The sequence below is a fragment of the Lepus europaeus genome, chromosome 9 (assembly GCF_033115175.1).
Source record: "Lepus europaeus isolate LE1 chromosome 9, mLepTim1.pri, whole genome shotgun sequence".
NCBI classification, from domain to species: Eukaryota; Metazoa; Chordata; class Mammalia; order Lagomorpha; family Leporidae; genus Lepus; species Lepus europaeus.
This window is the reverse complement of record NC_084835.1, coordinates 16,379,214-16,392,013: the sequence shown is the minus strand read 5'-3', so window position 1 is coordinate 16,392,013 and position 12,800 is coordinate 16,379,214. Positions and strand designations below refer to the sequence as shown.

Below are 12,800 nucleotides of genomic sequence, written 5' to 3'. Positions count from 1 at the left end.
GCTGAGAGACAGTGAGAGAGTGAGAGAGAGGTTTTCCATCTGATGGTTCACTCCTCAATTGGCCACAACAGCCGGAGCTGCGCCAATCCGAAGCCAGGAGCCAGGAGCTTCTTCTGGGTCTCCCATGTGGGTGCAGGGGCCCAAGGACTTGAGCCATCTTTCACTGCTATCCCAGGCCATAGCAGAGAGCTGGATCGGAAGTAGAGCAGCCAGGACTAGAACCGGCGTCCATATGGGATGCCGGCACTTCAGGCCAAGGCATCAACCCGCTGTGCCTCTGCACCACAGCGCCAGCCCCCACACAGGGTGTTTGCTCCCACCACGCGTTACCCAGATCCTGCAGAGGCGCTGCCGGTTTTGGCTGAGATAACAGGGAGTCGCTCTAGGGGCTGAGAAGCCGCTCCAGATGGAGGTGTTCCTGGGACACAGATTTTCATGTTTTAAAGCCAGGACCACATCTCGACACAGGGCAAGGTCATCACCCTTTCCTCCACAATATCCCGAGATGGGACTTGGCAGTCGGCGCGCTGCTTTTCAGAGGTTTCCAGTGCTGATTCGTAGCCCCACGAAAGCGACAAGCATAGGTCACTCCGATCACTTCTATTCTGTAAATCTGGACGATTTCCAAGTAGTACATACAAGAGATAAAGGTAACTGACAGATTCCACAGTTGTATCCAAGAGAAGCCTACTTCCACAGGAATCCAAGGCAGGTGGCATTAGATCTGCGTTTAGGGCTGACGCAGGCTTTCTAACAGGGCTTACCAGGTCAATTTCAGAGGATGGGGGATTCAACACAGCTGTGGAGACAGGACGCCTGAACCCAACACAGGATGCTACACCGGAGCCCAGGTGTCCGAGAGGCAGGTGAAACCCGAGTCAGGCTGCAGGAGTCTTAGCAGAAGTGTATTGGCACAAATTCCCTGGTTCCCGTGGCTGTCCCACGGTTATGTAAGGAATCTCCATTCGGGAAAGTAGGTGAAGAGCATACGGAAGTCTGTGTATTATTTGGCAACTTTTTATAAATTGTATCAAAACTTTTAAAATTTGAAGAGTTACTTCAAAAAAAGATGCTCTGTTTTTCCTCTGTATACACACAGAAACCCACACACGATAAAAATAATAGCTTCTGATTCACATACAACACTAGATGGATTCTACGGAAAACGAAGGTTTTATTGTTTATAAAAGTAAAAAACTAAAGATAACTCAGAGATTGTGAACTAAGAACATACAGCACAGCTATCATTTAGGCTCGGGACAAAGCAACCTATCTTCAGCAATACTGAATCTTCACCTCCAAGAACAGTACGAGGTACACGGCCGATACTCTATTATCTGACCAAAGGAGTAATCCATAAGATGAACAGTTAGACAACCACTTACAAAGATGTTTAAGGGCTGGGAGTTGTGGCACAGTGGGTCAAGGTGCTTGGGATGCCTGCGCTCCTCGTCTCCCACATCCGAGTGCCGGTTCTAGTCCCTGGCAGCCCAGCTTCAGACCCTGCTCACGCACCTGGGAGGCAGGAGATGATGGCCCTAGTGGAGACACCTGGATGGAGTTCTTGGCTTTGGCATGGCCCAGCACCAGCTGTTGCAGCTATCTGGGGAATGAACCAGCAAGTGATAGGTCTTTTTCTCTCTTGACCTTTCAAATAAATAATCTTTTCTTAGAAAAAAAAAAAAAAAAGGATGTTTGGGGTCAGCATTGTGGCCTAGTGGGCAAAGCCGCCCATATGGGCACTGGTTTGCATCTAGGCTGCTCCCACTTCTAATCCAGCTCCCTGCTAATGGCCTGGGAAAAGCAGCAGAGGATGGTCCAAGTGCTTGGGCCCCTGCACCCATGTGGGAGACCCAGATGAAGCTCCCGGCTCGCGTGGCCATCTGGGGCGTGAACCAGGATGGAAGCTCTCTCTCTCTCCATAACTCCTTCAAATAAATTTTTTGAATCTTTAAAAAAAAAAAAATTGGTTAAGAAAAATTTTTAGTGATCCCGGTAAATGCTAAACTGAGAAAGTTTTTAAGCGGGAGAAAAACACAAGATACAAAGTAACACAATACTTTCCGAATTACGTAACATGTTCATTTACAAAAAAAAAAAAAAAAAAAAACACCAAAAGACTAAATGTTAAGACAGGGGTGGGGGGGGTGAAGTCACAGGCAGAGGGGTCGATCTGCCCCACTCTACCTTCCAAGTGTTCTGCAATGAAACAGGGCGCCCCCGAGTTTTGACGGAAGCACAACTCCAAGGTACCAGGCCCTTTCCATCTCTTTTACCTCAGATCTCTCCAATTTCACTCTTTGGCGGGGCTGGGGCTCCCGACACCAGCTGGCCGCAGACACCCTGCTCGCCGTGGGCGAACACCCCGTCCCCGCGCACCGCCGGGAGCAGGTGGATCCAAACTCCTCGGGCCAGGGTCTTCCAGGACCCCGCGCCGCCCGCGCCCCTCACCGCTCACCCCTGCACTCCCGCCCAGGCCCCCCCCCCGGCCCCCACCCGCCCCCGGGCCCCGACACCGCTACCGCCGCATCCCGGCAAGGAAGGGCGGTGGCTGACGGCGGCGCCGGTAGCCGGGCCTCAGCCACCCACCAACACGCGCGCTCTGCGCGGCAGGGGCCGAGGGTCCCCCGCCCCCTCCCCCACTCACCGCCGCCGCGCCGCTCCACGTCTTCGGGGGCGGACCCGGGGAGCCGGCAGCGCCGCCAAGCCGGGCGATCGCACGCTCGGGCCGGGGGGCGGGACGGGCCTGCCCGGTGGGCGCTGGGCGTGGCGCGCGTGGCCGGGCCTGGACGCCGCAACGCACTGGCGGGGGAGGCGGGGCCGAGACGGGGAGGCGGGGCCGAGGCGGGGGAGGCGGGGCCGAGGCGGGGGAGGCGGGGCCGAGGCGGGGAGGCGGGGCCTCTGGACAGGGCGGGGCTTCTCCGAGCTGCCCGGTCGAGAGGGCGTAGCCGGAAGGGGAGAGGCGGGCCTAGTTGAGCTTGTCACTCCCGGAGGGGGCGGGACCTAGCTGGGCTCGCTCTAAGGGAAAGTGGTAGTAACTGGGGGGTGGCATGGTCACTGGTATTTCTGTCTTGTCACTGTCGGGTCTAAGATCAGGTCCCTTTTTAGCTGTAACTCTCTTTTTTTTTAATTTCATAAATGTGAATTTACAAAGTGCAACTTTTGTATTGTTGTGGCTTCCCTCCCAACCTCCCTCCCTCCCGTGGCCCTCCCCTTCCCACTCCCTCTCCCATCCCGCCCTTCATCGAGTTTCATTTTCAATTACCTTCATATACTGAAGATCAACTTAGTATATACTAAGCAAGGATTTCAACAGGCTGCACTCACACAACCGCACAAGGTATAGGGTACTGTTCGACTAGTAGTGTTTTTAAGTTTCATAGTAAAACACATTAAGGACAGAGATCCTACGTGGGGAGCAGGTACCCAGTGACTCCCGTTGTTGATTTAACAATTGGCACTCTTATTTATGACGTCAGCAATCACCCAAGACTCTTGCTATGAGCTGTCTAGGCTATGGGAGCCCCTTGAGTTCACCGACTCTGAACTTATTGAGTCAAGGCCGTGTCACAGTGGACGTTCCTTCCTCCCTTCAGAGAAAGGCGCCTCTCTCCTTGATGGCCTGTTCCTTCTGCTGGGGTCTTGTTCACCAGGGTCTTTCATTTAGATTGTTTTTTGCCACCGTGTCATGGCTTTCCATGCCTGTTGTAACTCACTTTCAGGAGGTATCAACCCCAGTGCTCAGGTCTTTGGTTTTCTCCTGCTCACCTAGGCTCATTCTGCTCATCTAACACCTGCTCTCCCAGGCCCACCCCCACCTGCTCTCCACTGCTTCCTCCCACAGCACTCATCGCCCCCTCCTGCTCTGTATTAGAATCGTGGCCAGTCTCCCCAGACTGTAAGCTTCACAAGGGTATGTTAGTTTGGGACACAGACATGCCCTGCGCCCGTCACAGCCTTAGGTCCAGAGCAGGCAAGCAGCAGGTGCAAAGAAGCGGGTGGGGGGGACGCAGGCTTTCTACCTGCACACATCCAGCTCAGGCCAAAGCCGTGCCCCCCAACCCTGCAGTGGGGAGAGGCTGCCCTGCCTTCCCGCTCCACCCCTTCTCTGGGCCCTGGGTTCCAGGCAGGAGAAAGGAGCAGCACAATGCCGGCACTCGGAGGGGCTGTTCGTCCCTTCCAGACCCCTGGTGCGGTCATGAGCTCACTGCCTTGTTGACCCGGTTCTGCTGAGGCGGGCTTCTCCAGGGCCTGCACGGGCATGACCAGAGGTTCTCTCTCTTCTGAGGATGGGGCAAAGTGTTCAGGGACGCCAACAGGACACGGAGCACACACTAGACTTTTGTACCTGCACACTTCCTGTCTGCTCATCCCTACATATAATTCCTTTATTTTTATTTTTGGACAGGCAGAGTTAGTGAGAGAGAGGTCTTCTATCCGCTGGCTCACTCCCCAGATGGCCACAACGGCCGGAGCTGTGCCGATCCGAAGCCAGGAGCCAGGTGCTTCCTCCTGGTCTCCCATGGGGTGCAGGGCCCAAGGACTTGGGCCATCCTCCACTGCCCGGGCCACAGCAGAGAGCTGGACTGGAAGAGGAGCAACCGGGACTGAATCCTGTGCCCCGACCGGGACTAGAACCCGGTGTGCCGGCGCCACAGGCAGAGGATTAGCCTAGTGAGCCACAGCACCGGCCTGCATATAATTTCAATATCTGATATTTATTTGGCTGGAAGGACTAGGAAAAAAATAACATTTGAGTAGAAATATTGCAAGTCCCTTTTACGTGGCCAACCTTCTTTTCTATCCACAATTAACAAGTGAAAGGTTTCTGATAAGCACCACAAGTTGCTGGACGTAGCAGATGGCCGACGTCAGGTAATGACGTGAATCCCCAGGTTACACGTTACCTTTTGCTGCGTAACAAGCCACAGCTCAGACTCTGGGCACAGATTTCCCTGTCCCAGCTCCTCGCTTTTAGGCATTTCCTTCTGGTCCCCAAGGACATGCTTTCCCTCAAGGTGTTGAGATTTCCTGTCATTGAGCCACAGCGGAGCAGGTCCACCACTGCGGCTGGCCTCAAGGCAGGAGAGAGAAGAGGAAAAACAAGGAGGCCTGTCCACCACCTTCTTCCTGGTCCTGTCCTGTCCCCTGTCAGGCTTCTCTCCCACTGTTTGCTGATAACGTCGGGTTCACATTCCGTCTGTCCTCAGATCAAAGTCAGGAGCTAGAGAGGGGAAAAGGAAGAAGGGCCATAGCCTAAGTGGTCAAGACATCCCACAGGGGAGCGCCTGGGTTCTGCTCCTGATTTTAGCTTGCTGCTGATATGGACCCTGGGAGTCAGCAGTGATGGCTCAAGTCGTTGCGTACCAGCCTCCCCCCGGGAGACCTGAGTAGGGTCACCAGCTCCCAGCTCCAGCTCTAGCCTGACCCCAGCCGCCATCGCCGTTTGGGGAGTGAATTAGCAGATATGAGTGCTCTCTCTCTCCCTCTCCCTCTATCTCTCAAATAAATAAAATGATGATAGAGATTGTATAAAAAGAAAAAGAATCAGGATTCACACCACCCCTGTACTGATCTTCAGGTTTTTAATTTCCTCTTCAGCCCACCTGCTCTTAGTGGCTTTTCTGAGTCCATGAATGCTTGTTATTTATGTTGTTTTTTTTTTTTCCCCCCCAGAGGGTATGGTAGTAATCCATGAAAATTTGGGCTGGGGCCGGTGCTGTGGCCCAGCAGGTTAAAGCCCTGGCCTGAAGCGCTGGCACTCCATATGGGTGCTGGTTCTAGTCCCAGCTGCTCCTCTTCTGATCCAGCTCTCTGCTATGGCCTGGGAAAGCAGTAGAAGATGGCCCAAGTGCTTGGGACCGTGCACCCATGTGGGAGACCTGGAAGAAGCTCCTGGCTCCTGGCTTCAGATCAGCACAGCTCTAGCCATTGAGGCCATCTGGGGAGTGAACCAGTGGATCAAAGATCTCTCTCTCTCTCGGCCTGCGCCATGGCTCACTAGGCTAATCCTCCGCCTTGCGGCGCCGGCACACTGGGTTCTAGTCCCGGTTGGGGCGCCGGATTCTGCCCCGGTTGCCCCTCTTCCAGGCCAGCTCTCTGCTATGGCCCGGGAGTGCAGTGGAGGATGGCCCAAGTGCTTGGGCCCTGCACCCCATGGGAGACCAGGAGAAGCACCTGGCTCCTACCATCGGATCAGCGCGGTGCGCCGGCCACGGCGGCCATTGGAGGGTGAACCAATGGCAAAGGAAGACCTTTCTCTCTGTCTCTCTCTCTCTCACTATCCACTCTGCCTGTCAAAAAAAAAAAGAAAAAGAAAAAGACCTCTCTCTCTGTAACTCTGTATTTCAAATATATAAAATAAATCTTAAGAAAAAAAAGAAAGATTTGGGCTATGGTAGACTTACTGTATTCTTCCCAGAAACAGAACTTATCAATCTGATAAATGCAAAAAAAAAACAAAAACAAAAACACACTAATCTGCAGTTGCATTTCTCCTATACCTAGTGAAACTGAGAGTAGCTTCTCATACTTCTTTTCTCTGAATTATCTAATCATATATTTTGTCCAATTTTCTTTTTTTTTTTTTTTGGACAGGCAGAGTGGATAGTGAGAGAGAGAGACAGACAGAGAGACAGAGAGAAAGGTCTTCCTTTTTGCTGTTGGTTCACCCTCCAATGGCCGCTGTGGCCAGCTCATCGCGCTGATCCGAAGCCAGGAGCCAGGTGCTTCTCCTGGTCTCCCATGCGGGTGCAGGGCTCAAGGACTTGGGCCATCCTCCACTGCCTTCCGGGCCACAGCAGAGAGCTGGCCTGGAAGAGAGGCATCCGGGACAGAATCCGGCGCCCAGACTGGGACTAGAACCTGGGGTTCCGGCGCCGCAAGGCGGAGGATTAGCCTGTTAAGCCACGGTGCCGGCCTCAATTTTCTATTGAACATAGAAACTCCTAAAATAACAAGGAAAAAACTCCTTTTTCTTAGATGTGAATGTCACAAACTTCTCTGCTGGCCATGCCACCTGACATTTCCTACGTCATTTTGTCCTGTGCTTGTTTGGTATTGTTTTTGTTTCTTAGTCATACAGACATCTTCCATTTCTATTCTGTCAATATTAACAGACTTCTTTTTTTCCACTTACTGCTCCCGGGTTGTATCAGACTCAGAAAGGCCTGCATTTTTCCTAGATTACTTTTTTTTTTTTTTTTTTTACAAAGAGGGAGAGAGAGAGAGAAGTCTTCCATCCGCTGGTTCACTCTCCAGGTGGTCACAATGGCCAGAGCTGAGCCAACCCAAAACCAGGAGCCAGGAGCTTCTTCTGGGTCTCCCACGTGAGTGCACGGGCCCAAGGACTTGGGACGTCTTCCACTGCTTTCCCAGGCCACAGCAGACAGCAGGATTGGAAGTGGAGCAGCCGGACTTAAACATGGGATGCCGGCCCTGTAGCTGGTGCCTTACCCGCTACACCACAGCACAAGCTCCCTTAGATTACTTTTAAAATCCCTCCAAGGTTTCTTTATATTTCATGGCTTCACAGCTTTCCTTTAAAAACATGATCCATCAGGAATTCATCTGGACATGAAGGAACTGGAACAAATCCAACTTTATATCTTGGGAGCTACACATTAGTGCAAACCCATTTAATTAATAATCTATCTCCCAGGGCACCGATCCTGTCCCGGTTGCCCCTCTTCCAGGCCAGCTCTCTGCTGTGGCCAGGGAGTGCAGTGGAGGATGGCCCAAGTGCTTGGGCTCTGCACCCCATGGGAGACCAGGAGAAGCACCTGGCTCCTGGCTTTGGATCAGCGCGGTGCGCCGGCCGCAGCGCGCTACCGCGGCGGCCATTGGAGGGTGAACCAACGGCAAAAGGAAGACCTTTCTCTCTGTCTCTCTCTCTCACTGTCCACTCTGCCTGTCAAAAATAAAATAATAATAATAATAATAATCTATCTCCCCCCTACTGATTTTAAATGTCACCACTACCAAACATTAAATTTCCTTCTGTGTTGTTTACCTTTCTCTTCTGCTGTATTCATCTGTTGGTTCATCTGGATTTATAATACAGCATTTTTTCCTTTAATCTCTTCAGTACAGTCAGAAAATTCCAACCCTTATAGTTCTTGTATTTCTCGTTCTGTCTTAAGTACCTACTGTGGCAAGTGCTAAAGACTGGCCTTTAGTAAACCTTTCATTCCGGGTGATAACTTAGGTAACCCTTGCCACTGCATGTCTAGGTTTATAATGTCCCACATTGCACTGGCATCAAGGCCCAAACCTAGCCAGGTCGCTCCCACTCCTTGATTCCTGCAATCACTTCCAGTACCGAGTATGTCAGCGAAGCTTCGGTGCAGAAATCTGTGGCCGTGAAGACGTTCAGCTTGACACGACTACAGCTTGTTGGTCATAACCAGCATTTTGCCCTTCAGGCAACCCTGAGGGTCATCCCAAGCCCTAGGAAAGGGAAAGCAAGGCCATTAACATGACTTGCTGGGGTTCCCTGGCCAGGACCACTCTCTGCAATCCCCCTTATCTAATGCCTGGAACGTTAATGTTTCCATAGAGAAAATCCAGGTACACTCTGATAAGCCAGAGGCCACCTTTGCCTATGCACCTTTCCTGTCTTGCCTCACAACGTTGCGATCCAGCAGGTCACAAGTGCCCAAAACCACACTTCTGTCTGTAAATGCCCACCATAGTGGGCTGGCGCTGTGGCGCAGCGGGTAAAGCCGCCGGCTGCAGTGCCAGCATCCCATTTGGGCACTGGTTCAAGTCCTGGGTACTCCACTTCTGGTCCAGCTCTCTGCTATGGCCTGGGAAAGCAGCAGAAGATGGCCCAAGTCCTTGGGCCTCTGCATCCACATGGGGGACCTGGAAGAAGCTCCTGGCTCCTGGATTTGGATTGGCACAACTCTGGCTGTTGCAGCCATCTGGGGAATGAACCAGTGGATGGAAGACCTCTCTCTCTCTCTCTCTTTCTCTCTCTCTCTCACTATTTCTCTGCCTCTGCCTCACTGTAACTCTGCCTTTCAAGTAAATAAATCTTTAAACAACAACAACAAAATGCCCACCATAAATCACACTTTCTGCAATCTTGACTTTGCCTTCTTCTTTCAGTCTCTCGGCCCTCCACATCTTTGGGGCTCTTTCCATAGATAAGGTTTTTCTGAAACAGTACTTTACACAGGAAGAGACTTAATGAAGGCAATTTGATCCTTACCAAATCACTGCACGATGCCTCTGGAGAGGCAGTTTGAGGCTGGAAATCTTGGGAGCGAACAGAATTGCTGGACTCATCCACCCCACAGGACCTGCTGCTTCTGAGGTCTGGAGCCGCAGCTGCTGTCTGCCCACATGCAGAGAACAGATACCTTAATTAGTGGTCCAGGGAGTCCAGCATTGGCTCAAGAAGTGGCTACAGAGGTGCACATGTAGCCCAGTGCTTAAACAGCTGCATCCCACATCAGAGCACCTGAGTTCAGTACCCTGCCCCAGCCTCTGACTCCAGCTTCTTGCTATGCAGACCCTGGGAGGCAGTGCTGATGGCTCAAGGGGGTTCCTGCCTTCCGCATGGGAAACCTCGACTGAGTGTTCAGCTCCTAGCTTTGGCCTGGCCCGGTCCCTACAGTTACGGGCATTTGGGGAGTCAGCCAGAAGATATGAATGCTATGTGCATGTGTGGGTGTGTGGGTGTGGGTGTGGATGTGCGCGTGGGGGTGTGCCTCTTAAATAAATTAATTTTTCAAAAGAAGAATAAAGTGCTGTAACTTCTACTGCTAAAGAAACCACACCTCTGTACCCAAGGGAAGAGCTAGGAGCTAAGGAAGATGGTTTCCCAACCTCCACCTACCTGCTATCAGGTGAGTGCATCCAACCAGTGAGGCTGGTGTTGCTTTAAGCTCTTAACCTCTGCACTTTGCACATAAATCTGGCCCTTGTATTATAATTTGGATAATTTATCTTTCTCATTCTGGTGTAAAAGAGACCATTGCTTCCATTACATCTTCTAACTGGTTTGTCTCTATAACAACATCAATTTCTGTATAAATTTTATATCCAGAAAAATCTCTCTTACAATTTAGCATAGTTGATTCTCCTAGGATTTTCATGTTTACAGTCACATAATGAGAAAATAATCATAATTTTCTTTCCTTTTTCTTGTCTTGTCTCTGACATTTACTCAGCAACTAAAAAGTTGACTAGGCTTGAGACAAATATATTTTATCACCAAGTAAGAATCTAGCAATTTTCATTTCATTAAAAGTGTTTTACTTATCAAGGATGATTGCAGAATTTTATTATATGACTTTTTATCATCTGTGAAGACATTCATGTGATTTTTTTTCCCCTCAGTAATAGTGAATTTTGTTAATAGGTTTCCTGATTTAGCCTTTATTCTGAGAGAATTAGGAAATTATTGGGGAATTCTGAATAGATGAGTGACATTATCCGTCTTACAGCTTAACAAGACCCCTGCAGGTTCTGTGCTGGGAATACACAGTGGAGACACAAGGAAGGAAGCTGGCTATTGCAATACTTGAGACAGGAGGTGGGTTGGGCCAGGCGGTGGCAGTGGAAGCAATAGGAAGCAGCTGGATTTGAGAAATAGTTTGCAGGTAGAGTTCTCCTGAATTGATGATGCATTGGGTGTCAAATGTGAGCCAAGTGGTTGCCGAGGCAGGGAAGACCGTGGGCGTAGCAGGCTTGGGAGAGGGGCAGGAGTCCTGGGCTGGATACTCTAGAGCTTGAGATGCCTATCAGAGCTGTTAGTTGCTATAGAGGCCTCTGGAGTGCAGGAGAGCGGTCAGAGTGGAGAGAGGAATTCACATGGTATCAGCACAAAGATGATATTCAAAACTGAGCCTGGATGAGCTTACCAGACCAGAATCGTGAGTGAAGGTATAAAAGAGAAGGAGACAGGACTGAGTCTTGGTCCTGAATTCCGACAGCAAGAAGTTGGGAGAGGCCGGCGCCGTGGCTCAACAGGCTAATCCTCCGCCTTGCGGCGCCGGCACACCAGGTTCTAGTCCCGGTCGGGGCACCGATCCTGTCCCGGTTGCCCCTCTTCCAGGCCAGCTCTCTGCTGTGGCCAGGGAGTGCAGTGGAGGATGGCCCAAGTCCTTGGGTCCTGCACCCCATGGGAGACCAGGAGAAGCACCTGGCTCCTGCCATCGGATCAGCGCGGTGCGCTGGCCGCAGCGCGCCAACCGCGGCGGCCATTGGAGGGTGAACCAACGGCAAAAGGAAGACCTTTCTCTCTGTCTCTCTCTCTCACTGTCCACTCTGCCTGTCAAAAAAAAAAAAAAAAAAAAAAAAGAAGTTGGGAGAGAAATTTCGGAAGGGATGAGCCACTGAGGTGGGCTGTGAACCAAGGGACTGGAAGGTGGACCATCTCAGAGGCAAGTGGAGAGTATGAGTTATGGAGGGACAGGGCCCCACGTTGATGCCAAGTCACATAAAGCAAAATCTAAGAACAAGGCTGATGTGTGGCTTAGCAGATAAAACTGCCGCCTGCAGGGCCGCCATCCCATAAGGGCGACGGTTCAAGTCCCAGCTGCTCCATTTCCCATCCAGCTCTCTGCTATGGCCTGGGAAAGCAGTAGAAGATGGCCCAAGTCCTTGGGCCTCTGAACCCTTGTGGGAAACCTGGAAGAAGCTCCTGGCTCCTGGTTTCAGATTGGCACAGCTCCAGGCGTTGTGGCCAACTGGGGAGTGGAAGACAGCAGCGGATGGAAGATCTCTCTCTCTCTCTCTCTCTCTCTCTCTCTGCTTTTCAAGTAAATAAATATTTTTTTTCAAAAAAATCTTAAGAACAAAACTAGACGAATCTGCCCAGTCAATTATTGTGCATGAACTGAGATCACTTGTGAATATACAAGGAGGCTCAATTTGGATGAATTAAAACTCAGCTCCATACTCTATATAAGAGACATGCCTAAAATAAAATAACTCTGAAAGTTTGCCAAATAGGTAAAGACACACAGACACACCTGGAAAATATAAATACAGATAAAGCCAAGATTGTGATCTGAATAGATTTTAATTCACAGCAAGAAAAAAAAAAAAAAAACACTGGACAAGACAAAGGAGAGTTTCAAATGCCAATAGAGAAGTCATAATGAGAAAATACCTGTGTTACTCAGCTTTTCATTACTGTAACCAAACAACTGACACAGGCTACTTACCAAGTGAAGAAGTTTATTTAATTCATAGTTCTGGAAGTTCAAAGTCCAAATGGCATAGCGCAGGTTCTGGCCCCATCACCGTGGCAGAGTGATGACAGAGTACGTGTAGGGGGAAGCGTCAGATCTTGAACCAGGAGCTGAGAGAGACTGGTGGGCCTCCATCACTTTTGCGGCCGACCCCAGTTGAACCATTGGAACTCCCACTAGACTGCACCTCTTCAAGAGTGCTTACCACCTCCCCAAAGAGCCACCTGGGACCAACCCTTTAATGCAAAAACCTTTGCAGATATACAAATCATGCTGAAAGCCTTATGAATATACACGTACCAAGTAACATTCTTGGCCCTCAAGTGCCCAGGAAGAACCATTCCCCCCAGGGCCCTCGCGCTGGCTGCTCCCTCTGCCCGAAATGCCCTTCCCAAGCACAGCTGATGTCTGCATTTCTTCTAAGACTTTGTTCCAACTGTCAGGTTCTCAGCAAGTCTTACTGGGACCTCTTTAAACTCAACTGTACACGCTGTTTCCACTCTCCTCTCCACGATCCTGAGTTTACTGTCTGTTCTTTCATGTACCACTGCCAGTTTTTCCTCCATTTCTCTGATGCCTCTTTTCTTCTTCCAC

At 50.8% G+C, this 12,800-nt stretch overlaps 1 protein-coding gene across 1 annotated transcript in view; it reads right to left on the bottom strand.

The window, feature by feature from the left end:
* Window positions 1-2,754, bottom strand: part of ANO10 (anoctamin 10) — a 198,596-nt gene extending 195,842 nt beyond the window's left edge. Inside the window, exon 1 of the mRNA XM_062200614.1 lies at window positions 2,648-2,754. The gene's annotated coding sequence lies outside the window, so the exon portion shown is untranslated. The remainder of the gene's footprint in view (window positions 1-2,647) is intronic.
* Between the last annotated feature and the right edge of the window lie 10,046 nt (window positions 2,755-12,800).